The 15,853-nt window shown below is 36.6% G+C and overlaps 1 protein-coding gene across 5 annotated transcripts in view; it reads right to left on the bottom strand.

Moving 5' to 3' along the window:
• PEX5L (peroxisomal biogenesis factor 5 like) overlaps nt 1-15,853 on the bottom strand; it is a 256,367-nt gene that overhangs the window by 239,746 nt on the left and 768 nt on the right. The gene's annotated exons all lie outside the window — the stretch shown is intronic.

Genomic DNA, 15,853 nt, shown 5'->3' with positions numbered 1-15,853 from the left:
TGATCCTCAATAGCAAAAGGAACAGTTGGGCAGCTAATCTGACTCCTTAGTAAAAGGTGATAAAGTGATGTAGGTTGGTGGTTAAAGGGATTAAGAGTTGGGAAAGGTAGGTGTGAACTAGATACATTGTGCTAGACAACTTGATCTGATTTGGGACCTAAGATAGAAAGAGAAATCCATAAGGGAAAAAGAGAGGATTGGTCTCAGGTTTCTGACTTGGGTAACTGAGTCAGTTATCTTTTGGACAATCCAGAAAAATAAAAGCAGACTTTATGTTGGTTGGTTTTGGTAATTATGAGTCCAGTTTTGAAGATGTTAACTTTGGGTTGGGTCAGGTAAAGTTGATTGGTAAGTGATACTGGCCTTTAGTCCAGAAGAGCTAACAACTGGTTTAGATTATGTCTTCAGCTTGGTTATTTTAACACATTTTCCTGAAAACAGGCTAACATCCATTTATAACCAATTTTCAAAGGCAAAATAATGTGCAGTGCAAGCCATAGGTAAAATGAATTTTGACAAACTAGGTGCAGAATACTTGTATTTTAGATCTTAGGGAATTAGATTAATGCTTCCTTTAGATAACACAGAACATTTAAATTATATTACCATTTATTCCGAAACCAAGCTATAATAACATGAATGTACCATAAGTTAATCCTTTCAAAATTAACTAACAAAATCAACTAAGAAAACATTTTTATCTTAGTACACTTGATTTTCATCGGATTAGTTGATTAAAACTATCATATTCTGACTTGAACAGTTTACTCTTAGCATTCCACTTCTAAAGTAATGGAAAGTTTTAATTATTTTTAAGGAATTAGGAAACATAAGTTTCACTGAAGTATACAGTTTAACACCAACTGAGATTTATAAGATCTATACATAGTTTCCTCATAGGAATCTTGACCTTGTAATTTTGAAGCATTCTTTCAAATAAGCTGGCATTTACTCCTTGCTGCAAAAAGGGATTGTAAGGGCAAAAGAAATTAGATGAGTTCCACAGTAAGTGATGATTTCATTTTCAACACGAAAGTTAAGTCTTAGAGATGGTTTAAATAGAATGTATAGTATTAAAATAAAACCTAAAAGACTTGGCTTATTACCATCACTATTTTTGAATGTTTTACAATAGCAAAGTATAATATAAAATATAAAGGTGAAATATAAAGGTAAATCCTCTTGTCCTCTGTTAGTTGAATCACTTTGCAATAGCTGAAGTAGTGACATGGAGAAATGGAGAATTAGCTTGTATTTGTTCTGAGGGATCACCAATAGAATAAAAAAAACAGAAGATCCTCAGTCTTCAATTATTTATGGTGAATTTGGGGTAAGGCAGTGAAGCCCTGTATGATTTTTATCAGCAAGACAAAGATAAAATATCTACCCTTTGCCAACCTCACTGAAGCATTCTCAAGATAAATATTCTTGAGCCTCATAAAAAATGGCAACTGCAGTGAGATATAAGTATTCCATCACAGTCTGTAGTTCTACTATATTGGTATAATTTTGTAGGTAAGTATCTCTTTGATTTGAAGTACAGGGAGAATAAGTATAGCAGGATTCTCTCATGAAACATATCCTTTGAACAACTGAAGATTGACCTTGGGCTTTATAAGAAATAACAAGTATCCTGATGCTAGGAAAGCTTTTAAATTTAATTCCCATGATACAGTTATTAGTAAACTGGGAAAATCTGACCTGCCCTGACCAAACACTCAGAGATGTATTGTATCACTAAGTAAGAGCATGATAATAATAGAATTCTAAAGCTGAAAAGAAACGTACAATCTTTTAAGCCAATCATCCTCTTTGAAGACCTTAGCAAATGCGTCTGTTTTCAAATATGTTTGATATACAACTGTTTATTGTTTATTTTCACTCACACCGCAGCTCCTTCAATGCTATCTACATGGTTGCACAAATAAATGTTCAGAGATGAGTGATGAGAAGCACACATCAGGTCTGAGACCTAGCCCTCTATTCCACTTGCCAAATCATATGCGTGGATGTAGGAGTTTGTGTTGGAGGGGAAAGAAAAGGTCCACCCCAAGAAGATCCCATTTTGTAATTTTCCTGAAGGAGACACAAATCACTGATCTACTCATTGTCTCTTTTATTAGAAAAACCTCTTGTCATTTATCCTTTTAACTATGTATATTTGTCTCTGCTACATCACAGATACTTACTTCAGAGAAACTGGGACAGGGAGCTTAATCAGACAAGCTCTCACAACAGACAAGTCCACTGAATGACCATTCTGAGTACAGCTCCTTCCTTAGGAAAATGTGTGTGTGTAAGTAGTAAAGTCAGAGTTGGAGATGTAAACACCTGTTATAACTAAACATAAGCAAATGGTAGACTCCTAAAGCAGTTCTAAGGATATCATGCTGCTCCAATCATCTAAAGGGATGCATCTTAACACTATTATCAAGATCACTTTTGACAACTGACTGGTTTAGAAGGTAAGGAGATGTCAAGCATTTTAGAGGCATGGATTGTAATTCCAAATGGCCATGGCCAGTTATAGATATAGACATTCATACGAGAATCTATTATATATCTGAATGTGCAGTTCCAAACTGTCCTCGGGCATTAAAGAGCTTAAATCTATTAAACAGTGTAGACTATTTTGACAGTGGAATGTTGGTTAATTATAGTGGTATTCTAATTATAAGGCTTACAAGGTTACCCTGTAATTGATTCCCTTTCAAGTGTATAGGAACTTCAGTTGATATGCATTAACTCTTGAAACTCATGGGAAAAGTTTAGATCCTGGGGTCAGGTGTGTTTTGAGAATCAGGAAGACAATCCGAACTGCAATTTGGAGTCCTTAATCATGACAATAATATACTCTTCTGAGTATCTCTCTTGATCATTCATTCCTTTAGTCACTTATCATCAATGCATTCATTCAATCAACAGTATTATTTTAATAACATGCACCTATTACTATGAGTCTCCAGGAATATAAAATATGAATGTAGTTATTACCACAGATGAACTTACAAGCAGTTAAATAAAAATAAATAATAAAAACTATGTGTTAATTGTCTTTTAGTAATGTGTATAGAGTACTAAGGAACACTAAGAAAGACATTCCCAATTTTACATTGTGTGTGTTTGGAAGAGAGGTGGGTGTAGACTCATTGAGGAGATAGCAATTTGAGCAGAATATTAACAGATGAATATATATTCAGTGTATGGGAGGCAAGAGTAAGGGGATGGAAAACAATAATTCTAAAACTGTGAGAAAAGAAGAAAACTAAACATCTTTCACTACTGTGAACAACCAAATATAGCAGGCACTGCTGATACTAAATTTTTTCATATGTAATGTATGTGAAATTTTTTTCTAACCTTTTAAATCTTAAGAGTTAATCTTTACCAAGTCATTACAATGTATGGGCACCTTTTTTCATTCCATGGCACAAGTGGGGAAAGTGAACTTTAGAGAGAACAAAGTTGTTAGAGCAAGACCACACAACTAATATATACGATGAAATCAGGATTCGAACTTGGGGCTATGTGATTTTGAAGAGGAAGTTTTAAACAACTATGCTTTCATAGTTTCTTCATAGCACAGCTGGTAGGGCATTTGCCTTGCATGCGGCCAACCTGGGTTCAATTTCCCCGTCTCCCTTGGAGAGCCCAGTAAGCTACTGAGAGTATCCCACCTGCACAGCAGAGCCTGGTAAGCTACCTGTGGTGTGTTTGATATGCCAAAAACAGTAACAAGTCTCACAATGAGATGTTACCAGTGCCCGATTGAGCAAATTGATGAACAATGGGAAGACAGTGCTACAGTGCTATTGTTTTCTTGGGGGGGCTACATACAGTGATCTTCAGGGCTTACTGGCTGTGCTCAGGAATAACTCCAAGTGCTTGGAGGACCATCATATGCGATGCAAGTGTCCTACTTGCTGTACTATCTCTCTGGCCCTTTGTGAGGGTTTATTAAGGGAGTATAATACATAGTAAGGGATAGTATAGGGAGTATAGTAAGAAAGGTATAATACATAGAATTTAAAGTCTTTCAGTATGCTTTCCCCCTCTACTTTGCAAAGCGGTAATTAATTTCAGAAGTTTGAGCCATTCAACCCAAGCCCTCAGTTTATTCATATGTGAAATGACAAAGCTGTGCATTATGAACTCTAAATACCTTTATACAGCCAAGATTCTACTTTAATTTACGCTTGCCCCAAGCTTAAGAACATTTTCTTTTTGTCTTACATAAATCTCCCTAAAGACTTATATAATAGGCTGCATATTAATATTAATGACTCCAATCTTAGGGCTTCTTCTTTATAATCTTCTTTGGTTGAATATGAACCTGGTTTTTCACATTAAATTCCCGCATATGTAGAGGGAACATGTTCTTATCACTAATGTACATGAGATATGTTTTAATTCCCTAATTAATTACTGAACTCTTCTTCACAGGGCTACTTCCATTTTCACAAAATGAATAGGGGTGAGCAATAGATGGACATTGATGAATGAGAGAAGGGTCATTTCTGCATGATGTAATAAACCAATACACTCCTGTTTAACTAGAGGCCCGCACGGAATGGCAGGGAGCACCAAGTAAGCACAGGACAGAAGGCAAGTTATTTCGTTTATAACTCATGCTTCCATGCAAGATTGACTCTACTCGAGACAGAGAGGAAAGCGTTTATTTTACTTCCAAGTAGTGTTTATAACACACAACAATAGAGCTGACGTTAAGAAAAACTTTCCCAAGGATGAATAGGTAGTTAAAGTCGTAGAGCCCAGGCCTGACCTGAAATGGGTGAGGCCCTGAGCCCAATCTCCAACACTGCCTGTCCCACTGGACACTGCTGGACTTAACCCTGGTGGGCCCTGAGCACTGCTGGTGGTAGCCTCTATTAAAATGAAGTAAAATAAAGAAAATACCTTTCCTAAATCTAAACATTTTTTGTGGGTGGGGGAAGATTCTCAGTTTTGAATTCTTAGTGGTAAGCAGATATGCCCTTTGTCAATTATGCTGAAGGTCTATGGGATGTACGTATGCCCATTATACATACACCTACGTACCTAATTGTGCCCATAGGGTAAGGAAGTGTGGTTTATGGCCAACAACTAGCAACAACTGTCCCTACTCTGAACTGGGATTTGGGGGCATCCAGAGTTATTTATGACAGAGCATTTACACTGGCCGTGAGGGACAGAAGCTCCTTCATTTTCCACAGTCAGCAGCAGCTGCAGAGGCCAGAACTGACCCAGTGTCTCAAGTGGGGTGTGAGCAAAGGTGCCCACTCTGACATTCCCTGTTCTGTGAGGGCAACATGGGGGTCACATTCCACATGGGTTTGGGTTTGAGAGAGGGTGTGTCTGAGCCTGTTGTTCAGTACTTTCATCTTGAGCCAGGGAGCTGAGTTCCAGGAGTCTGTATGTCAATATCAATGCACTTTAATAGATATGTATATGTATATTTACATATATGTTTAACAATACCTCATTTTAGTCTTACCAATCTAATGCATAGGTCACACTATCTTCCTCATATAATAAGAATATAGTAAAAATGTAAGGCCTAAGTCATTATAAAGTTAATAACTAACAAAGCCAGAATTTCAACACAGACTTGAAGGCTTACACTTTTGGTAAGCATACCGTACTGCCCCTAGAAAGGGCACAGGGACTCCAATCTAGCTGCGACCATACATCCACTCTCCTTTAACTCTAGCTTCAACCGCGAATTCACTCTCCTTCCACTCTAGCTGCCACCACAGACCCACTCTCCTTCCACTTCTAGCTGTGACCACAGATCCACTCTCCTTTCCACCATTCCTCTGCTTCACATGTAAGAGCCACCAAGTCAGACTTATGCACGAGAAATGAGAATATGAGCCTTCCCACAACTTAAATGAAATAAAACATATATATATATATATATACATATATATATATTAACATTACAAATCCTTCTGGGGGTTGAAGTAAGACTATTACATTAGTTTATGTTCAATTGTGCTACACAGTTCTAAGAAGAGGAGCGAAAATAGAAGAGGGGTAAAGGAGGGACCACTGAAGGAGAGATTCAGAGACGAGACAGGGGAAAAAGAGACAAAAGTGAAGGATTCTTTGTGCCCAAAAGGAGAGATTACCTACCCAGACAGGGATAAGTGGCACCAGCAGAGTGTCAGAAATCAATTTGGCTTGCTTTTCAAACCTGCATTCTCTCTTGAACACCCACCTATCTTGCTTGCTTGTCTCTCGGTTGCGCATTTCCACTCTGAAGAAAACTGTGTTCTCTCTTGAACAGATTTCATTTCTTTCTCTCCTCTCACATCTCTCTAAGCAAGGTTTTTTTTTGATAAAAACTACCTTGCTTCACAAAAAATAAATACATAAAAGAAACCTTTGGATGCTGAATTAATCTCAAGCCTCCAGAAAACTCCAATAGGACAAACTCCTATATATACTTGTTTCCTCAAACTTACCAATTTAAAAGAACATTTCCTTATATTTGTGCTATCTCTAACATTATATTATTCTATTAGTTTTATTATTTCCAGATAAGTTGAGAGTTGGTTATATATACTACGTCCTTTATTCCTTCACATTATAGTACATATTGCTTATAGATAAGGATATTTGTTTCTTTAGTTACAGCTGTGCTAATCAATACAGCAATTATAACTTTAATACTAATCTCGTTTACATTCCCTATTCAAATTTCATTTGAGCCAATGGCATGTTTTACAATTTTCTTTCCCAGTAAAGATCTAGTATAGTATCATGTATATATATCATTTATTTGTCTTTGGAGATTTGTATTAATTTCTAACATCAAAACATTTTTCGTCATTTTAATGATATCAATCATTATAAGCAATATAATTATATTGATAGTGTAGTCAGTAGGGCACTTGGCTTGCATGCAGCTGACCTAGATTAGATCCCCTGCATTTCACACGGTCCCCTGAGCCCCACCAGAAGTTGCTCCTGAGAACACAGCCAGGAATAAACCCTGAGTATGGCCAGATGTGGACAAAAATAAAACAAAAATTCAGATAGTGCATCCTTGGTGGTAGTATTGCATGACAGTATTTTATTCACACAGAAAGATACCCAGGTAATGTCCATCTTCCCCAACTTTTCCCCTGAACAGTTATTACTTTCTCTTGTAACTTATATCAAGGTTATATGAATAACCTTTTTATCCTCAAACTTCTTCCCTCCTCATCAGATTTAACGTTAACCCACAGACTGTTTTTACTTAAATTAATTTTCACTCAGGCAAAAATGATGATTTTTCACTATCAATCCTTTAAAACTTGTTATCCAAGAATACTTTTAATAAACAAATTCTCTTCCTGCTTAAATAAGCCAGAACTGGTTTCTGTTACTTAAAGCTAAGAATCCTTGATCTATTTACCCAAGTGGTTAATTGGGTAAGTTCAAGGAGAGACGAGTGGTAAACCTTTTGGAAAAAAAAACTGTGCAACTTCCAGGACCTGTGCAATAGGATAGCCGGTAAGGCGCTTGCCTTGTGGGACTAAACGGATGGCCAACCCGGTTCAATCTCCTGTACCCCATATTGCTTCCCTAGCCAGCCAGGAGTAATTACTGAGTGTAGAGCCAGGAATAAGTCCTGAGCACCACTGGCATGGCCCCAAAACAAAACTACTACCACCTCCCCTTCCCCCAAAATTATGCAACTTCTCATGGAACATTTAAAATAAAGAAATATGCTAAACTTGCATCCACTGTCAGCAAGTGAGTGTTAGAACCTAATACAGATGGGGCTGGAGTGATAGCACAATGGGTAGGACATTTATTTGCCTTGCATGCAGCTGACCCGGGTTCAATTTCCAGCATCCCATATGATCCCCCAAGCACCGCCAGGAGTAATTCCTGAGTGCAGAGCCAGGAATAACCCCTGTGCATCGCCAGGTGTGACCCAAAAAGAAAAAAATAACCTAATACAGAAAGTAGCAATCAGCAACACTAAAATGAAAAAGTTAAAAAAATCAATTTTAGCAATGAAATGTCAAATACCTGAATATTTGGAAGCACCCCTGTTATAACAATTACTTACACTTGGATTTTTTATTATAATAAACTTAAAAACAAAAAATGATGGCTTAATGGAAATGGTACTATGGGGTAAAATTTATCCTAATACTAGCTTGCTAACTTAATTTATTGAGATTATGTGAGTTTTTCCAAGCAAGTCTCCTATTTTCCTGTCTTCATTTTCCTCATCTTTAAAAAGAGATTATTGAGTAAAATATTTTTAAGAGTCTTTAAAACTTGGGATTTCATGACTTCAAAACCACATTAGTGCAATTATTATAGGAACTGTTAACCTGGAATAGTCTAATCAGCATATATGGATCCAAGGTTATTATTGTATTGTTATTCAGAGAGAAGAATAGAGAACATCATTCTACTTAGATAGAGAACAATTAATTTAGTTTAAAAACACAAAAAGCGCTCCTAGGCTGTCTGAGTAGATGTCTGTTCCAAGAGTTAAATAATTGTCGTGCTTGAAATTGGTCAGATCAAATCTTGGTCAGTGTGTCTTGTTCAGAAGACCATACTTTCATGGAGCCATTAAAATATTAGAAATGTCACTATGAAAAGCGGCTAGGTAAAATGAGTTAGTTCCCTGTCTTGGAAAAGCAAAGATTTAATGGGAGGAGGATATGATAGTTCCTCATGTTTGAAGGTTTGTTTTCTTAACATAATAACAGGCTTATCCCACTCTCACTCTAGGTGTCTCTTGGCTTGGTGCTAGGAGTTGGTCCTGAGTACATTCACGGGATCATGTGCTACCTGGGATCAAAATTGGGACTCTTATGTGCAAAGCATGTGCTCAGGCCTTCGGTCTATCTCTGTGACTCCCAGTATATTTATTATCCATTCTCTAGATGGAAACACTACAACCAATCAAGGGGAGATTATAGTTTCAACCTAAGGAAGAGGTTTTAGTCAAGCAGCGTTGTATTTATTCTTGCCAGTTCTTCTGGTGGAACTCATTATGTCACTTTCTGTATCAGAACCCTACTCAAGAATCAAGCATTCTGCAAGGATCTCAGCACAACAGATTGGGCAGGCCCTGTCCTCTACATGGACATTTTCAGACTGTACTTCTCAAGTGTTAGTGTACATATAAATCACTAGGTATCGTGTAAAGTTCAGTTCAGTAGGTCTGGGGAGGACCCGCAATTCCGGCAGACTCCACCATTTTTCATGTGCCTATAATCACCTGCCCAGTTGAAATGCTACATTGCCACATGACCAAAGGACTCAGTGCAGTGTGAAGACCGCAGTTAACATCCACACGAAAGGCTAAAGATGTTTTGCAGCTCTGGAAGCCTCATCTCCTCCTGCTATTTATATGCTCAGCTTTCTTATTTCCCCAAAGAGGGCCCACGTTTTTCTACCTCTGACTGTTCGTCTGATGATATATGAGGAAGGCTAAGGATGCTTACCCACACACTTCCAGGTCATCAGGGAAGCTGGACCCTTCCTCCCAGAAATGTTGGATTGGGATCCTTTAAAGGCCAATACCTCAGTCTACTACAAGTATTTTTGGTGGGATATACAGACTTAGTCACAGATGCATTCCTAGTGTTCGTGTGGTTTCTCTCAGGAAGCTTGTCACGAACTTCCTCAACCTGACAAAATGGTCTTGGAATGGGGCCTATGTTGTAGCAGGATACAATGTTCTTCCCACTCATCAGTCCCCCTTCATTATCGGCCTCCTTCATTTCTTCCCACAGTGGGAGCTGGGTGCTATAACCAGGTTCTTCTCACTGTCATTGCCTTGAGGAAAATACTACCTGATCCTATTATGAAATCAGTTTTAATCCTTAAGATGACACAGAACAATTACATCCCCTTCGCTCATACTCAAACATCCATATAGAATCCTCATGTATGCCTCTATCCCAGAACCTTTCATTTTAGAGTCAAATATCAACTTCTTCAATGATTACTCATATAAGAATGTTATGAATTTTTCTACCATACCAGTTGCCTCAAATTCTACATAACCTGGGGCCAGAAGATAGCTCTAGTGATTAAATATAAGCCTAGTAAAGGCAAAGCCTTATGTTAGAATGGTAGTACTTACCCTATTGTTCCCTCCACCATCACCGTGAGCTTTGCTTGACATGTTTATGATTCCATCTACCACTGATAACTCTGTGTGTGCAGTTGGTTTTTGTTTGTTTTTTGCTTTGGGGGGTCACACCCAGTGTGCTCAGGGTTTACTCCTGGCCCCAGACTGGTGGTGCTTGAGGGACCCTAAGTGGTGCCTGGGAACAAACCTAGGTTGAATGTGCACAACGCAAACACCATACCTGTTGTACTCTCTCTGGCCGTAAGTGTAGTTCTTATAAAAAAATATTAAAATTCATACTTTTTTATGAGGGGATATGCAATAAGAAATGTTGTTGTTCCCTAGGTAGGTTTTTGGCATCACAAAAGCCCCAGTCTTCTCTTGGAATCTCCATGATTCATAGATCACCATATGGCATTCTGTTTGGAAAAATAAGTCATTGCTGTACCAGGTCCCACCTTCAGGGTTTCTCTGTGTGTGTGCATGTGTTTTTTTATAAGACGTATCTGCGTCTGAGCAACCCTAGTTCTCTTGTGTATGAACCTGCAATGCATACTCTTTTGCCTCATTCAGGTTCACCCATTTTAGAGCTGCTGGCAGAGCAGTATATGTCTCTTGAGCGAAATGGCAGAAAAGCAGCTTCTTCCTAGTTAAATGAGCTCATTATTTTTCATCTGTGCAATTTCAAACAGTGATTGTCTAAAAATAAAACCATGAGGATGATCAATTTAGTGAAATTTCACATGGGGGATAATACTGGCCATTTATCTAATGGAATTTTAATAGAAGTATCGGTGTTCACAAGGATCAGTCAGAAATGACATGGTAAGACACTATTGGAAGTGTGCTGTACTATATTCTGAACCTGAAAAATTTGCAATGATCTTTATCTTTAACCAAAAGAGTATTTTCCCATTTATAATATGCATCATATAATAAAGTACTATATCTAAATACCTTCCATAGCACACCAAAAAAAAAAAAAAAAAAAGAAGCCTCTCATTTGGTAACCCTAGGAAAGGAGATGGCTTAGGTGAGGAGGGATAAAAGAAAAAGGTAAGGGAGAGATGAAGGAAGGGATTATCAAAGGAAATGCAGTCCCCAATTCATAACACTCTGGCTTTTGACCCATGGCCTACATGCTGTAGTCCCAGAAGTTTTTAAGTTTACACATTCAGAATGATTAAAAAAAAAGTGACATATGATATAGAAACTCAGCATCTCCATTTCCTATCAGATATTTCAAAAGAGCACATTTTGATGTCCCCAACTACCTGGCCTGAATTCTGGGCTCTTAATAAGGGAACATTAAGCTGTGGTTTACCTTCACATTTAGTGTAACAAATGCACACCAATATTCTGTAAACATATATCGTCGTTAACTCTAGAATATAAAACCTTCAAATAGCTCTCTCATATGCCTGTGTTGGCAACACGTGATCTCAATGAAAAACATAAAAACACAGTCTGCCAGATGTTTTGACTACATGATGCATCACATCCTAATGTTTCCTCGGTTGGCAGGGGTAACATTAGAGATTCAGAATTTCAAAAATAACAAGTTTCATCTTAACCTTTTCTTATCATTCATTTTAAAATGTTCTATAGTCAAAACATCCTCATGCTAAAATTTTTTAAACACATTTTTTTTAGGAAGAATGTTTATAAACCATAAACAAAATCTAGGAAGAACATATTGTGCTTCTTACAATGCATGTATAATTGTAAACTGTTGGCATGTATGATTGGGGAATGGGATTTTCAGATTAATAAAATATTTTGTAATGCTACACCACAAGTATTATAAATTTTACTGTTAGAAATTCGACATTTTTCCATACAATCCATGATTTGCTTGTAAACAGATGAAAAGGCACACTCTTTAGAATCTTGCTGAGAGGGTAGGTCATAATTTTGAGCATCTGCTTCAACCATTAAACTGATAGAATCATGAATTTGCTTTGACATAATTTTAGTTAATAAACTTTCAGACAATATACTCCGAGCATTAATGCTCATTATTACTCACTGGAAATGATGGAGTAGGAGGGCCAGGTGCCACAAGAAAGATGGGGGACAGCAATCCAACCACCAAAACAATCCAACCCCCCCACCCCAGCAGGGGTCATTTTTGCCTCATTCTCTTCAAAACACCCACGCTCACTAAACTAGTTTTCACAGATTCTCCTATGAGAAAGCAGTACCAGTGTAGATGTGTTTTATTGGTCTTAATTAGATCTTTGTAGCAAAGAGTTAACAAAGAAATAAAAGAAGGTGTCACAGGAATGAAAATTAGATGACAAAAAAGCATCCAGGTTGAATATTATTTCTTTTACAGGCTAAAATGTTGTGACAAACAGTTTTGATAGACGTTAAAAAAAAACATTTTAGGGAGTGGGGGAGGGTTTAAAAACATCATTCTATAATCTCTTGAATTGGGTCTTATGTTCATTGTTCCTGGTGAATCCAAATAAAATCCTCAGTGGCCAGATTTAATGTGTTAACGTAAGTTATGTTATACAAGCTGTTCTCCTTTGTAAGAATTTTTTTAAACCTTAAGTAAAGTCATAAGTAAAGAGAAACACAAAAGCCTATGTGGGGCATTGAATAAAAATTTTACTTATAGATGTTAATAAATATGATTTTTGTCACTCAAATTTTATTTAATGTCTTTTGAAGCCAAAGCATATAGAATGATTCCTTGGCCCATCTGAATAAGTTTTTTAAAAAGGTCATTTTAGAATGCCTATAATTAACAGTTAAAATTACAAATAGATTTTTTTTGCTTGTCATCTAAAATAACTTTTTTTAGTAACAAAAGCATGGCTGGGGATGCTTCATTAGCAATAAAAAAAAATCTCATTTCTAAAATGAAATCATACTGGGTCCAAAAGCTATCTGAGAAAAAAGTTTGGTTAAGGAAATATTCAAAGACATGCAATTATTTTGCTGTAATGATCATTGTCAAGTCATGATTCATATAAATAAGAATCACAGTATGGAGCAAATAGAGGTATTAGAGGGATTAACACCACCAGTCATCTATTAGGAATACAGAGCAGAACTGATGAAAAATTATATTTAATTACCACTGGTCAAAAGGGGCAAAAAAAGGTAAATCTGAAACATCCACCAAAGCAACAACCTTTTGCTTAAGTCACTGGGGTAATAAATTCCCCTTGGAAGTAATTGGTGAGGCAGCTGGAAAACAGCTCTGGGGCCCTCCTCCTAAGAAATATGCCCGTGCTAGTTACTATGAAACCATAAAATAAATGCTCTCCTCCATATTATTAGTTATATCAACTTTAATCTTTTAAGAAATTTACCAAATAGATAAAATTTCCTTTATTCCTTTCTTAGTTTGTATATGTGTATGTATATGTATGTAAATATAAATGTATATATTCAGTCACAATGGCAGTGCTCAGGGACCATGGTGGTGCCAGGGATTGAATCCTGATGTCTGCATGAAAAGTACGTGCTCCAGCCCTTTGAACCATCTCCGAGGTCTCCAAATGCCTGTTCTTAAAAGTCCGTGCTTCTAAAATAAATTCAGGTCCTATGTCAAATGGATGAACTAGCTATCTATATGTATAATGATAAATAGCCTCTGTTTTCTGCAAAGTTGTGAAGTTGCAAAAACTAAGGTACAACAGGAGTTTCAAATCAGACTGCTTTAAAAGGATTTAAACAAACACCTCCCCCACTCCAGACTGCTTATTTACAAAGCATTTTTATTTTAAAATATCTTGGATACAGCAAAGAGAAGAATTAGAAGTCAAAGCAAATGAGTACAAATATTTTCTGTTTCACTCTTGTTTCAAGGTATCAGCCAAGTAATACTAGTATTTCAAATAAACTCCAAAGTTGGCAGAAATGTTAATAAATCTGCTCATTCACAGTCCACTTTACAAATATGCATTCAGAGTCTTATTCACAAATATTATAGATGTTTGGGCTATATTTTTTCTCATTTGTCAGTAGTCAGGTACACACAGATTATGTTGGAAAGATAAGGAAAGATTTGATAAGGAAAGATCATTTAATCTAAATAAATGAACACAATGAGGATTTTGTTCTATAGGCTAAATAGTATTCTTTAGGGAAGATTTTGGGGTCTTAAAATGTGAGAAAAGACTGAAATTAAACAAAATTTTAATAGGTGGGTGTTTTCATATGGCTGATGATCATATGATTTATTAGTGACTGAATGATTAAGACTGGGAAGTTGTACAGAAAATACTAATGGACACTGGTAAATAAGGGAGAAAGAGTGTTTGTGCTCTTGAATTTTGGCAAGCATATTGATTGCAGTTTTTATTTAGCAATGTTTTCAAGTTGGGCTTGGAAGCAAAGATTTGTGAGTTTTACTGCAAGGCATCATATTTGCGATTACAGCAATGCACAAGCAAAGAAAAACATTGAGTTGGAGCATATATAGAATGTCATATTTTGTCTATTCTCTCAAAGTGAAATGAAACCTTCAGACTTTGTTGAGGGCAACTCAAATTTCAGAAATAAATTTCCTCAAATATTCAGAAAATTGAGATAATTACTCTGGGTGCCTGAATTTAGCAGATATTTTTCTTCAATAATTCATACACAAAAACATTTCTCAAAAAGTAGTGTACAAAGTTTTTTGCAAATAGCTCAGCTAGTCAATTATGAATTTTGTGTGAATGAACAGTTTTTGAAGATTAACTCTATTTAGTAATACTTCATTCTATTCAAGTGGAGAATCTGTTCCTGAATAATAAATAGCTAATACATGAAATTGAATGCATTGTTCTTGAGTGAAAATGAACTAAAACTACAGTAATAATCCTTTGTTAAGTTTTTCAAGAGTTAGTATGTGACTACTTCTTTGTTATTAAACTTTTCAATAAGCGTAACTTTAATAAGAAACATACAGTTCATTTTTATATTATACATATAGTTTAGAAATATACTTCGGTCACAAATTAATGTCCGTTAATTTTCAAAGCGTACTGATGTCGGTAATATGTGATAAACTTTTGCGATCAAAATGGTACTCATTGAAAATTCTTACAAAACTTGAAAATATGACATAAAATGAATGGCATAAAAGTAAATTATAGTCTCAAAGAAATTCCCCCACAGACTTGAATATTTAAAACGGGATAATACTAAATTCTGAATATAATTGCATATTTATTGGTTTGCGGTTGCTCTAAAAGATATAGAAGTAAGATCCTCCGTAGTCACACATGTTACACTCTAGGATGAAGGCACCACCACGTATGATGACTGTATTTGACCAGTGTTGGGATGAAAAGGAAGCCCAAAACATCAAACCTGATGACTAACGCATTAATGAGCTGCAAAAAGAGCTCGGTCCCATACATTTTTAGGAAGCTTAGTTAGTATTTCATTTTTTCCCCCAAACATACACCTGCCTTTATAAGGACAAACCAACCATGTGAATGAGAACTGGAGTCAAGGTTAAAGTAATCTTGCCCAAGAGAGTAGAATGTTTGCATCAGAGAGAAGCAGGGGCTCAGCTCAGATGAGCATCAATAACCAGAGGCAGCACCTCCCCTAGAAAACATTAGAGCCTCTTGGACTTCTGTCTGAAATTCATCCACCCAAGACACCCTGTGACAGTGGAGATAGGTGACAATGTCCCATCCTCTGAAGGGGGGGGGGGGGGATACATCACAGAGCATTCCTTAAAATCATCACTTCAAAAAAAGCTATGAAAGTGGCAAAAGCGGCCAAGAAACCTTTCACCGA

Source organism: Sorex araneus, chromosome 2 (assembly GCF_027595985.1).
Source record: "Sorex araneus isolate mSorAra2 chromosome 2, mSorAra2.pri, whole genome shotgun sequence".
NCBI classification, from domain to species: domain Eukaryota; kingdom Metazoa; phylum Chordata; class Mammalia; order Eulipotyphla; family Soricidae; genus Sorex; species Sorex araneus.
The sequence above is the reverse complement of the archived record's forward strand: the minus strand, read 5'-3'. Positions and strand labels throughout refer to the sequence as shown.